This window comes from Muscardinus avellanarius (genome assembly GCF_963383645.1).
Source record: "Muscardinus avellanarius genome assembly, chromosome: 2".
Lineage (NCBI taxonomy): Eukaryota > Metazoa > Chordata > Mammalia > Rodentia > Gliridae > Muscardinus > Muscardinus avellanarius.
The window spans coordinates 146,496,514-146,510,323 of NC_137787.1; positions in this window are offsets into that span (position 1 = coordinate 146,496,514).

Consider the following 13,810-nt stretch of genomic DNA (forward strand, 5'->3'; position numbering starts at 1 on the left):
TAGAGCCCGGGAAGGAGCAAATGTGGCTGTGACCAGCCCATCTCAGGGGGATGGGCAAGACTGGAAAAAGTATTCAAGGAAAAGAAAAAATAAATTAAAACGGAAAGGGGATTATAGACAGGTTCAAACAACATAAAGGGATGCATTGCTGCATTCTGTATAGACCCAGTTAGGATCCAGTTACTCCTTATGGTGAGTCAAACCCCAAATGCTATGACCCTGTCCTAATTCCTCGTTCCCGTGTGACCATATTTGGAAAAAGTGTCTTTGAGGACATAATTAAGATAAGTATCTTGAGATAAGAATATCTAGAATTTATAGTGAATCCTAAATCCATGGACAGGTGTCCCTGTAAGAAAAAGGCAGAGGGAAATTTGAGACAGAGAGGCACAGAGGGAAAGAAAGGGGCATGTGAAGACAAAAACAGAGATTGGAGTCATGCTGTCAAAGGGCAAAGAAGATTCGGAGCCACCAGAAGCTGGAAGAGGTCAGCGAGGGTTCTGGGTCTGAGTGTTCTGAGGGAGCGGGTCCTGCTCAGACCTGGAGCTCAGACTTCTGTGTTCAGAACTGTGTGAGAATACATTTCTACTGTTTCAAGCCTCCAGGTTTGTGATACATTCTCATGGTGGCCCCAGGAACACAAGTTCACCCTCATTCACTCCTCTGCCAGAGAAATGGGTGTATATTGGAATGTTTGGGTCCATGAAGAAGGTTTTCTGAGAAGGCAAGATATAAAGGAAGTAGTTGGCCCAGCACCACACAAAAATAGCTTCTGTTCTTCCAAAATTGCCAGTGTTGACCAGAAGTGTCCACAGAAAGGTCCTATAATTTAATTAAGCTCATCCTAAGAAAGTATCTTACACTTAATAGAGAAGTAATAGTAATAGAGATAATAATAATAGTAAAATAATAATTACTGACAGTGTTCCATTGTAATTCTAAATATGCCCATTTTCTCTGATAAGAAAACTGAGGCTCAGAATGATTTGGTAAACCTATCCATATTATTTAATATATGCCAAGCTCTGTTCTATGATTAACTCATTAATCCCTATCATAGTCCTGTGAAGCAGGAATTATTATCTCCATTTTACAGATGAGAAAACTGAGTCATAGTGAGGTCACATAACACATCTAATGTCACACAACCACAAAGTGGTCAAGGTGGAATTCAAGTCCAGTAAGACTTGCCTGAAAGATTTGGCCCTTAACTTCTGTCCCCTAGCTTTAGGGTAAAGAATTAAGATCTTTTTTGAGGGTTTGTGGATGGAACTCAGGGGCATTCGACCTTCAAGCTATACCTCCTCCCCTATTTTTTATGGTTTATTTTGAAACAGGGTCTCACAAAGTAGCTGAGGCTGTCCGTGAACTGCGATCCTCTGGTCTCAGCCTCCCAAATGCTGGGATTACAAGTGTGTGCCACCTTTCCCAGCAAGAATTAGGATTTAAATTCAGGTGTGTGACCTCAATCCCATGCTCATTCTATAAACTATGCTTAAATAAACAAGAGGCAGAATCCCATAGTAAACAATAGTCCTTCCCCCACGCTGGTCCCTGCCAGCCCTGGGCCCTCTCAGTTACAGGCTCTGAAGGTTTCCTTCCAGCAGGCTTGATTCTTTCCTGGCAGTTACACAGTCTTGGGCACAGCAGCTGGTATAGGAGAGGCTGAGCCTCTGCTTCTGATAGAGCCCAGTGTTAGTTTGTGGGTCTGTCTCTGGCCACCCTCTCCTACCACCTTCCCACCCATGTTTACCCAGTTGTATAACTGAAGTCTTTATTGTGTCAACAAATATTTATTAAGCACCTGGGATGTGCTCTTTAGTGTGCCAGAAACCCAGGTTCAGGCGGAGAGTGCGTGCTGTTCAATTAAAAAGGATAGTGGTTCTCAAGGAAGAATAGTATTAGTAGTAGCTGCTGTTTTTAGAGTGTTTTGTATGTGCCAGCCCTTATGGAATCTTCCCAACACCTGCTGCTCTAGGAGAAGACAGAAAACTCCCTTCTATGTTTTGTATATGTTTCGTCCCCACAATTATGTAAGGATGTTGGGAGGTGGTAGAACCTTTAAGAGATAATTTGGTCATGGGGCTCCACCCTAGAAAAATAGATCAATTTATTTCTTTCTTTCTTTCTTTCTTTCTTTCTTTCTTTCTTTCTTTCTTTCTTTCTTTCTTTCTTTTGTAGTACTGGGGATAGAACCCAGGGGCATTCTACCCCTGAGCTATACCCCCTGCCCTATATTTTATTCTTTATTTTGACACAGGGTCTCACTGAGTTGCAAAGGGCCTAAGTAGCTGAGGCTGTCCGTGAACCTGGATCCTTCTGTCTCAACCTCTCAAATGCTAGGATTACAAGCGTGCACCACCATGCCGGCTCCGATTAATTTCTTTCTAAAGTGATGAGTCAGATCTCTTGAGACTGGCCCGGGTCTGTCAGGAGTGAGTTGGGTTTCCCAGGGTTTACGCAAGTGATCATAAAGCAAGGTTCTTGGGCATTTCTGCCTCTTTGCCCATGTCTACTTCCCCTTCTGCTTCTCTGCTATAACATGTGGCAATAAGAGGTCCTCACAAGCCGGCGTGGTGGTGCACACTTGTAATCCCAGCATCTTGGAGGCTGAGACTGGAGGATCACGGTTTGTGGCCAGCCTCAGCTACTTAGTGAGGCCCTTTGCAACTCAGTGAGACCCAGTTTCAAAATAAAGAATAAAGAATAGGGCAGGGGGTGTAGCTCAGAGGTCAAATGCCCCTGGGTTCCATCCTCAGACCTGTTTAAAAAAATAAAAAAGGAGGTCCTCACAAGTATCCAGCAGATGTTGATGCTGTGGATTGGACTTCCCTGCCTTGGGAACAATGTGCAAGAATACATAAAATTAGCTATTGTTTTCCGCTGTCCAGGGTGTTCTCTGAGTTAGTGCGGCAGCCAAGTGCAAGGGCTTTGGAGACACATAGCTCGGGTCTGGACATAGGTTATATGACTGAGTCGATTCAGGATGTGGTCTTGGTCAGCTTACTTAGCATGCCTAAGCCCCTGCTTCCCCAGTTGTAAAACAGGGAGAAAATTTTTTTTTCTTGTAGGACTCAGTGAGAATGGAAAACTCAGCAAATGGCCAGGTATTTAGTCAAGATGCAGCATAAGGAAGATTATAGCAGATGTTGAGGTGCAACACTAAACTCCTCTTGACATTCACTCTTCTGGATTTTGAGGGCTCCCTTCTGGGCTACTCACTAAAGGTGGGTTAATGTGGGAATGTATTTTCATCCATTAATGTCTGGAGCATGGGAGAGTTTAGATCATTGTCATGGCTGCAGGAGGTTCAGTTTCTTCTTCCAGGAAAGTGTTCCTAGAGTAGCCATCAATTAGCTTCCTATATGCAGATCTCAGATTACCCAAGCTGTAATCAGGATGAGATGAGGAAGATGGTGTGGTGATTACACCTCAGTGTCTTTAAAGATCAGGCCTGAGATAATGTTGACAAGGGTAGTTAATTGGCGGCAAATTGATTAATTGAGCTGTATTTAGTGCTTATTCTCAAATAAGCTATTTCTCTGTTTATATGAGGTTAATACTAAGAAGAGAATATAAAAACTTAAATTTTACAAGTGTATAAGGATTAAAAATGCTTTTGGGCTGCTTTTAGACATGGATTGTTCTTTGTAAGGCACAGGGTCTGGGTCAAGAAATGCTCATTGATTATGCCACAACTGCAAACCAATTCATTCATGAGTTTAGTAATAACTATTATGATCTATTTCTTCTCAAGATCTAAATTATATGCATATCATAAACTCCATCATTAGGCTTAAAAAGAATATAGGACTATTTGGGTAAAACAATATTCTGATAGAGCTGTCACATTTCTATACATGTTTTTACCAAATTTTAATACATCTGAAAACAGTAAAATATATTTAACACTAAAATTTTGATGCACCTAGCTTAATTTTAGTTTTGGCAATTCCAAAGTCATTTGGCATCTGAGTGATTATCTGTGCACTATAAATGTGTAGAGAGAACAGTTACTAGAGATTGACAGATAAAGCCAGTTTTAATCTGGCTTTATCTATGATTATGATATACATGAATATCCATATTTTCGTACATTAATCTTATTGAATATAAACATGGGATTGTTATAAAAATTTGTAATTGGAGTAGACCCACTCATGTGCACAGCAAGGAAGTCATTGGTTAGAATGAAATCAGAATGATGGAGATTTAAATTAAGATTAAAATTTAAAAAAAGATCAAATTTACATATACTGTATTAGGCATACAATATTGAGGAGATAGAAAGGAAATAGGCAGATAGGGAAGAGGCCTCAGTAGAAAACTTAATTTCATGAGGGGCGAGGGGCCAAGGTTCAGAGATAAGAAGGACCAAAGATTCACAAAGCCATCGGTTTACTAATCAACAAACCCAGGAGCCATCACTGAGCAAGTCTGACACTTCTGAAAGGAGACTCTTCAAAGGACTTGCAAATGCCCTATGCAAATTCCGAGAGCTGCTTCCCAGAATTCCCAGGATCCCAAACTCACCACAACCAAATAGAGGACACACAGACATCGGGCAAAACCCCTAGCACAGCCACCAAATTGGTTTTTTTTCTCTCTCAGGGACTCCCTCCACTTTGGGGGAGCCTTTCTCTCTCTTGCAGGTCGTGTTAGCCTTGAGAGAAGGCAGAATGCAATGAAGGCATTTGGCCCGGGATGCTCTCTGGTAGTGACCTGAAGGCCTCTGCTGGACATCAAGGTCGATCAGGGCCCCTAGGGGTGACCTGCACCTCTTTTCTGGCAGATTGCGTGGACCCTGGGAGAAAGTAGTTTGCAACTGATGGCACTTGGCTCGGGTGACACTCGGGTAGTGACCTAAAGGCAACTACTGGACACCAGAGCCCCGGCAGCCCTAGGGGTGTTCAGCCATCTTTTCTTATTCCCTGCTGCTTCCAATAAACCATTTACTCCCCTTCCTGTGGTCTGCAGGTGTCATTCTTCGCTCACCCTAGACAAGAACCCGGTAAGGAAACGTTGAGTTTCTTCAGAAGAAACTCCATTTCATCTTTGATGAAAGACCAGGTTTCTTCTCAAGAAACCCCCTGCTTCATCTTGGGGGCTCAGAAGAAACCCCCCGTTTCAATATGATGGACTGAAAACTGTATATACCCATGTAACTAGCACATTGTTCAAGACATAGGATGTTTACAAAGCAGGGATTATGTGGGAAAGATCTTTTGCTTTTCTGACTTTCCCAGACAGTGCTCAGCTTCCTGATAGAGCTCGGTGGCTGCTAGACGCTGGGCCAGGCTTTATTCTCTTCTCTCTGCTATTGCTTCAAGCAGCCTCCAGGGCCGCTCATTGCTGCTTTCTTCTGCTAATCCCACCAGAAACGGTGTTTGCCAGGTTGGAGGAAGCTTCTTCACTGTTCCAGTAAGAAGTGTTTCATCTTTTTCTTACCAGTAGTCTGTTGTTGGTTTACTAGATTCAAATGATCCTTCTGAAACAGACTCCCTCTAAAATGGGTAACTTCCTGCTAACTTATTTTTCTGCAATCTGTACTTTTTCAAACTAAGAGTAAAGACTGAAGGGCTACTCCTGACCCCAGAGGTGCCAAGGAAGCTGAGACCCATAAGCTATCAGGTTATCTCTATATGGGATATGTATATTTCCTTTCTCTTGTCCATTTACTTCTCTCTCTCCCTCCCTCTCCCTCCCCTCCGCCCCCCTCTCTAATTTGATGCATTGTAACTGAACAGCATACTGGGGAATAGAATGACAGAAACACTCATGCACAAGACTTTTGGAGCATTTTCCTCTGAGTCTTGCCCCTCCTTCATAGAGAAGCATACATGTCACTGAGACGGGGATTGGTAATTTTGCATACATACATAGAGGTATTTCAAATGTTGTACTCTTTAAGTCTTTGTCCTTTCTCCTCCTTTCTCTAAGCCTCCTCAATCACTACCCTGGAGTCTGCTTTTCTACCTGATTTTGCCTTTGTTTCTCTCTAGCTTTTACATATAAGAGAAAACATACACCTACTCATTTTTTGGGATTGGCTAATCTCACTTGGAATAATATTCTCGAGTTCCATCCATTTTTGCAAAATTCGTGATTATTTTATGGCTGAGTATAAGTTCAGCTTTGTGATCCATTCATCTGTTGATGGACATCTAGGTTGGTTCCATAAGTTGGCTAGCAATCAGGAAAATGCAAATCAAAAGGACACTGAGAGTCCATCTAACTCCAGTTATAATGGTAATCATCATCAAGAATGCAAACAACAAATAAATCCTGGTGAGGATGTGGCGAAATAGAAACTCTAATACACTATTGGTAGGACTGCAAACTAATATAGCCACTATGGAGATCAGTAAGGAGGTTTCTTGGAAGATAAAGACTAGAACTATGCTATGACCCAGAAGATAGCGCTCCTTGGACATCCTTCCAAAGAAATTAAAATCAGGATATTATAGTGATACTTGAATATTCATGTTTACAGCAGCCTTTTCTCTTATAAAAGCATCCCTTGCCCTTGAGTTTTCAGAAGATGGAGATTTGAAACAACAACAACTAAAAAAAAAAAAAAGTTTTCTATCCTCTTTAAATCTGGCTTTCAATAAAAACTGTTTTCCTGCCAGTTCAACTCAAAGAAGTTGTGGAGCAGATGAGCAGTAAAACCTACCCATTTGCTCCTGTGTGGTGACACACCTTACAGTGAACACATGCAGTGAGTAGACTTCTCCACTCCTGCCAGAAGCTCCCTAAAAACCTTTGTTCATGAATCTTCCCCATGCAATCCTGGGTCAGGAGCAGAGAGTAAGGCTTATGCTTTGCTTTTATGGATGGAAACCTTAAAGCAAAATACTGTTCAAAAGTTTCCTGGCCAATGAGTCTGACACCAACACAGAATTCTTTGACCTAGTTTGTGTTACAGGCTTGAGGTTTCTCCCCGGCCCTCCACAGGAGGGAAAATGTAGTGGAGTAAGAAGGCACTTATCTTACATTTTTAAGCCTCTCAATTGTTCTAACCCTACTTGAGAGTCTACTCCTTGGTCTAGGTGTGAGGCAGCAGACAATGCAAGGGGCCAGGAGGCACAGGCAGGTTTAGGAGAAGCCTCAGGGCTTGGTGCTGAAAGGAAAGGAGAGCAAAGGGCCAAAGGTGACCAGAACACTGTCAAAACAGCAGTTCTTCGTCCTGCTTAGGGCTTTGCCCTCACGCTGCTTGCAGTTTTAGCTTCAGCAACTTAATAGTTAAATTTAAATACAGGTTGGCATTTTTAAACTCTCTTCAGCATCGAAAGAATAGCAATGAAAAAGTTAAGACACTGAATCTTCTGGGAAATCCCCTTTCTTCCCTCCAAACATTGGTTGTTTTTTAAGTTAGACGATTGGCTTTGTTGAAATAGTCACATTTACTTATTAGGGGAAATGTATATTTAGAGGTTTAGGAAATTATGCCAAAGGATTTTCCATGCTTTCAGCAAGCAGAGTCATACATATCTTAGGGTGTGAAACTTGGCGAAAGGAATTATGGGGCTGCCTTCACCCCCACCCTACCTCTCCAGAGTCAGGAGACCAGAGCAACCGGAAATGGCCCCACTATCCAGCTGCTCTTATTGGCGGGCTGGTAGTTCACCTCATCTCCTTAGCATAATGACTGTGCTGTGGGATTTAACAGTTGCAACATCTAATCTGCTTCAAAAGCTCCTTCTTACTTCCAGGGAATTCCGTGCACCTCCCTTAGTTCTGTGTGAGCACTAACCACCACTTTAATTACTAGTCTTCTCCAGAGAACCAGAGAGACAGTCTCCCACACTGTGATTCCATTCGCTCAGTGATGAATGAACAATCCGGCTCTTCACGGCTAGTTCTCCAAACACACGTCCAAACCCAGAGCCTCAGCAAAACACTGCGCACATCACAACAACCCGGGCTGGCCTCCCCATTTGGTCTCCTTATGCAATATTTTACACTTATCCAAAGCCCAAGTAAAACTTTCTCTGATGCTTTTTCTGAGTCACACGAGAATCCACTTAATCCCTTATAGACAATCAAGGACTCTGTTTGGCTATGATTGTGGAAGAGGCATCATCAGGGCTGCTTAGCAGCAGAAACTGGTTTATGGGAAACAACTTCCTGCCAGGAAGGCACTCCTTGTTTTTCTAAGGATGCGTGTCTTCTGATTGATTGACTTGTGAACTGAATGACGCAAAAGATTTTTCTCTTTACACCTGTGGGAGGATGAAGAGAGAAAAGTGACAGGAGAGCTTGATGTTAGAAAGTGGATGAGACGCCCTTAAGCCACGAGGGACTGTGTTTCTTCTGGTAAGAAGCCTCTAAATAGAAAATCTGAGGCTCCGCTTGTCTGTGTCCTCTGCCTTGACGTCAGGTTTCAGGGAGAAGCTCTGAGAGGGAGAAGGCATGTGTGTTTTGTTGAGGATGGAGGCCAGTCAACTCAGGAAAGGACAAGGACTTGAGCTATCACCTAGTGACTCACATGTCACCGTTGCCAAAGTAATTTGGTTGAATTATCTAGACTAACAGTTACATTCAAGGGACCAGGACGGTAAGAAAAACAGTAAAGCTACCTGAGTAGGGGTGTAGGGGAGGATAGGGCAGCCATTAACATTCATTAAATGATCGTTATGTGCTGGTCATTGTTTCAAAGTATTGTTCAAAACACAAAAATAAAAATTGTCAGTTTAACACTGTCGTTAATGATGAAAAATGAAGAATCTGAGATGTCCTCGAATACTGTAACTTGTAAACAGCAGGGATGGTATTTGAAACCTGGAGGTAAACATATCCACCCACAGTACTATCTAGGCCCTCAGTACTATAGAATTGTGATTGGTAGAGGAGTTATTGCCCCAAGTTGCCAGATATACCCCTTTCTTTAGGGGAAAAAGTTTAGGTAAAATTGAGTGTGTGTGTGTGTGTGTGTGTGTGTGTGTGTGTGTGTGTTTTCTGAATTTTTAAGTTGTTAGCAATATCTTAAGAAAGTTCTTTTTTACCCCATTACAAGGTCAAAAATTGTACATGGGCTAAGTGTAGTCAAAGATTACTTCCTTCTTGACCAAAGTCCTTAAGTTATCGTTCAACCTGCAATTCTGTGCATACGTGGGGTAAATCTGGATCAAGGAAGTAGAAGGTAAACAAGAACCTACACCAGTCCCATTGTGGAATGTGCCCTTGGAAGAAACTTTGCAATATTGGATCTGTTTGGCTGTGTGTCCTTTGCCCTGTGTTATGATACACATAGCATTTTACTCATGATTTGGTTGCTAGGATTTGCTAGTTTTATCAGAAACATAAAGATAACATGGATTGAGATTTCAGAGTTGTGGTGTAGTAGAGTTTAGATTTGTGAATTCAAGTCAGAATGCCGTAGTTCTATAGTTCAAAGATTCTCAACCAGTCACCTAATGGTATGTGGTCAGTGAACTGACATACGGACTACCTCAATCCTCAGGGGCCTGGGTATTTCCTGTCCATAAGTAGCTTCTCCTTTTGGTTTAACTTATGTTGCAGGTGTGTGTGTGTGTGTGTGTGTGTGTGTGTGTGTGTGTGTGTAAGAGAGAGAGCAAGCATGTGCACATGCATGTATTTTTAATGTGTGCAATTAAGAAAAACAGTTGGAAAATGCTATTGTGGTTAAAGCTTTCTTCTTGTTGATGAATGAAATTCTTTACATGAATCCTTTACTGTGGATCTTCTTTTTTTATTCATTTGATAGTAGGATATCTTCCCCCCTGGGGTTTCTTACCATAGTCATAATTCTTTTCATTAAAGATAAAGCACTACTTTCCATTCATTCATCCATTCCAATTTTCTTCCTGCCTAGTAATCTTGCCTAGCAATTTGGTACTCTTTTGGTTTCAATTCATTCAATCATAATTTATTTGGAAAAATTCTGGGGAGAGGGCATGGTGCTGATGAGGGTGAACAACTTGTCTTAGTTTGCCTGGGACATTCCCAATTTTAGCACTGAAAGTTCTGCATCCCAGGAATGCCCACAGCCCAAGCAAGCTAGGATGGTTGGTGAAGCAAGGCCCAGCACAGGTGGAGCTGTCACAGGTGGAATGAAACACCCTGCTTCATCTGGAAGGTAATGCAGAGAGAAGAGGGAAGGAAGACCGTCACTTTCAAATGGTTTCGTAGATGTGGGGTTGGAAGGAGGAGGATTTCACCCAAAATTACCTCCATGGTTTTACTAAATAAAAAGAGATATTCTGCAGAAAGAAAGGCAAATGGCTGGTGGAAGAATTGTCACTTAAAACATCCTAGCTCCCGTCCTATCATAGTCTTCTAAAGCAACTTGATAACAATTTATGTTAGCTGAATTTGTGATTTGAGTGAAGGTAATCTATCACTTCTGGGGGAGCGTAAATTAATACATATAACCACAAAATTAAGTAATTATTTTTCAAATTCCAGTATTATATATTAAGGCTTAATCACTATGGGTGCCCATTCCTGTCCCTGCCTCCCTTTTATTTATATTGGGAATTGAACCCAAGGGTGTTCTACCTGTTCATTATATCCCTAGCCTTTTTTTTTTCAGTACTAGGGAATTGAACAGGGCATTCTACCTCCAAGTTAAACCCCAGCCCTATTTTTTATTTATTTATTTATTTTGCAGTACTTGGGATGGAACCCAGGGGCATTCGACCTTCAAGCTATATATTCAGCTCTATTTTTTATTCTCTTTATTTTGAAACAGGTTCTTACTGAGTTACAGAGGACCTAAGTAGTAGCTGAAGCTGTCTGTGAACCATAATCCTCCTGTCTCAGCCTCCCAAATCATGGGATTATTTATACTCTATTTTTTTTTTTTTTTTTTGGTGGTACTGGAGTTTCTGGAAGCCCTTCTACCTCTGGCTACATTCCCATGGGCTACACTCCCAGACCTATTTTTATACTTTTTTATGTGGAAACAGGGTCTCTTGAGCCAGCGCGGCTGGCTTCAAACCTGCGTGATCCTCCTGTCTCCACCTCCCAAGCGCGGGAATTACAAGCGTGCACCACCACACCCGGCTTTATACTCTATTTTGAAACAGGATCTCACTAAGTTGTGGAGGCCTCACTAAGTAGCTGAGGCTGGCTGTGAACCTGTGATCCTCCTGTCTCAGCCTCCCAAGTACTGGGATTACAAGCATGCACTAACAGTCAGATTCTAGCCATTTTTATCTTTATTTTAAACAAATTCTAAGTTGCTGAGGGTCTCGGTAAATTGCTGAGCCTGACTTCAAACCTGCAATCCTCCTGCCTCAGCCTCCTAAGTACTGAGATTATAAGCATGCACCACAGCACCTGGCTTAACACCTTCTTTAATAACCTCTTGTTACCCAAACCTACCTCCTTAATAACACACCTAGCTTTAAGCAATAGCCACTCACTCAAAAGGGGATAAATGTAGCTCTTATGGAGGGAGGGAATCATCCAAATCAGTATTAGCCAGAGTTCTCCAGACACGCAGAACCAATAGGGTGGTACCTTTCTATCTACCTACCTACATACCAATATAAATATACAGATATAGGAAGTGATCATTATAGGAATTGGCTCGTGCAATTATGAAGAGTGAGAAGTACCACAATATGTTGTCTGCAACCTGGAGAACCAGAGAACCTTGTGGTGTGATTCAGTCTGAAACCAAGCTAGGGGGCGCTGGTATAGTCCCTGGGGTCCCAAGTCCTGAGCAAAGAATGGATGTTCCAGCTCCAGAATATGGAACTTGAACTGTGGTCATCAAAGCCCCCACTGGAGAACAAACACTGCCAGACTGTGAGAGGAAGGAAGATCAGGGTAAGCTAGACTCCATGGGTGACCTTGGGCCTCCGTCTGCAGAGGGAAGAGAGGGCACTATGTGATTCCAAAGGTTCCTCATGCATTCTGAAATTCTAGCCCTTTTAGAGATTATAAGACAAGATAAACAGTTAATAGGAATACTATTGATATATGTTAGAAATCTTTGGTATGTTAAGCCAAGGAATTAGCCAGGGGGCTCTTCAAAACAAAGAAACTGCATTCTGAAATGGAATAAACCCTACTTACAACACTGAGGATTAGGCGGCATCTAAATGTTTGCAACAAAGGAAGTCTCACTTCCTCACATCAGAAGCTAACTTCTCACTCACTGTCCACCTTTAAAATTTATAAAACATTGTCACATAGAATGATAGATTGCAGACTGGGAAGCACTTGAACATAATAATGTTCCTTTTCATCCAGACACAGTCTTAAGAGGTGGAAAGCAAGCTGGGCGTGGTGGCGCACGCTTGTAATCCCAGCATTCGGAAGGCTGAGACCGGAGGATCGCGGTTCGTGGACAGCCTCAGCTACTTAGTGAGGCCCTCTGCAACTCAGTGAGACCCTGTTTCAAAATAAAGAATAAAAAATAGGGCAGGGGGTATAGCTCAGAGGTCAAATGCCCCTGGGTTTCATCCCCAAACCCCACAATAAAAAAAAAAAAAAAGAGGTGGAAAGCGTAGCTTCTATGACCTATTTCATGGATAGGGAAACTGAGTTCACAAGAGTCAAAGTCTCAGAGCTGATTCCTTTTTCATGAATCTCTGTAACTGTTCTAGAGTATGGGGGACAGTGGTGTCTCTGACTATCCTCGTTAGAAGTGGGAGCCCAGGAGAGGGAGTGTTAGGGTCCCATGGAACACACCTTGCCTGCCCCAGGTTGAAGCAGAAGCCTGCAGTTGTGGATGCTATGGTTGGCCTCTTCTGAAAAGGGTTTCCCTTAGTACCCCCAAAGAAATATTACTTTAGATTTAGAGATAGCCTTACCAGTCTGCCTGCTGACTCTCTGATGGGACCGTTTTCTAATCAAGTCTTTTCCTAAACCTTCTGATGCCTGGCTTTTATACTCCGGGAGGTTGCAGCAGGAAACAATTGAGGAATCTATGGAGACTCATGCTTTCCTGTTGTGTGCTATTATGTGAAGCTGGATTCTATTGTACCATTGTTTGCTGCTGTTTCGAAGTTTTTTTTTTTTTTTTTTTTGGGTCCCCTACACATTATTATTCCAAAAATAGATGTGTAATATATTCTAGCCCATTTGAATTTAATTAGAAACCTTCTCACTGACATGGATGTGGTTTTATAGTCTTCAGACAATCTTGTCTGGCCTAGCCAGAAACAATGAAACCACCCTGACTTTATGCAACCCTTCCATAATTTGGAAAGACTGGTGGCAGGATGAGATCGTCCATACTATGACCCATTCCTGATGTATTTGCCTGTTGAGCCTTCAAAGACATTGTGGACTCTGTTTCTTGAGTCCCAATAGGACTAAGATCAAAGCTCACGTGTCTTTGGGCTCACATAGCAGCCCCCCCACCCCCGCTTTTGGAGCCTAGCTCTTGGTTGGCCTTGAATGATGAGCAAGCTCCTCAACAGGCCAGTGCTCTCTAGATGAGTACTACACGTGGGGCGGGGCCAGGGCGTGGGGCCATCTGAAGGCTGTGTCATCCTGGGCTCCAGCCACAGAGGTTTTTCACGGAGGAAAGCTGAGCTGTGTGCACGTTGCTAGGCTATGGCTATTTATTTTTGTAAACGAGCTGTGTGCTTAATTTAGAAATCTGCTTTTGCTTTTGCTTTCTTCTTTCCAGCATCATCTGGCTGTCTGGCACCATCAAAGAACTGCGTTTCTGACCCAATGAGAGCTCGTGGGTGGATGGGGGCAGGAAGGAGGCTGAGGGAAAGACTGATGCCAGCTAGGCTTCTTCACAGGGAGGCAGAAACACGTGGCCATGCCATCAGCATCCTGTTCAGCTTCTGTATGAGCATCATCTGTAACACCTACA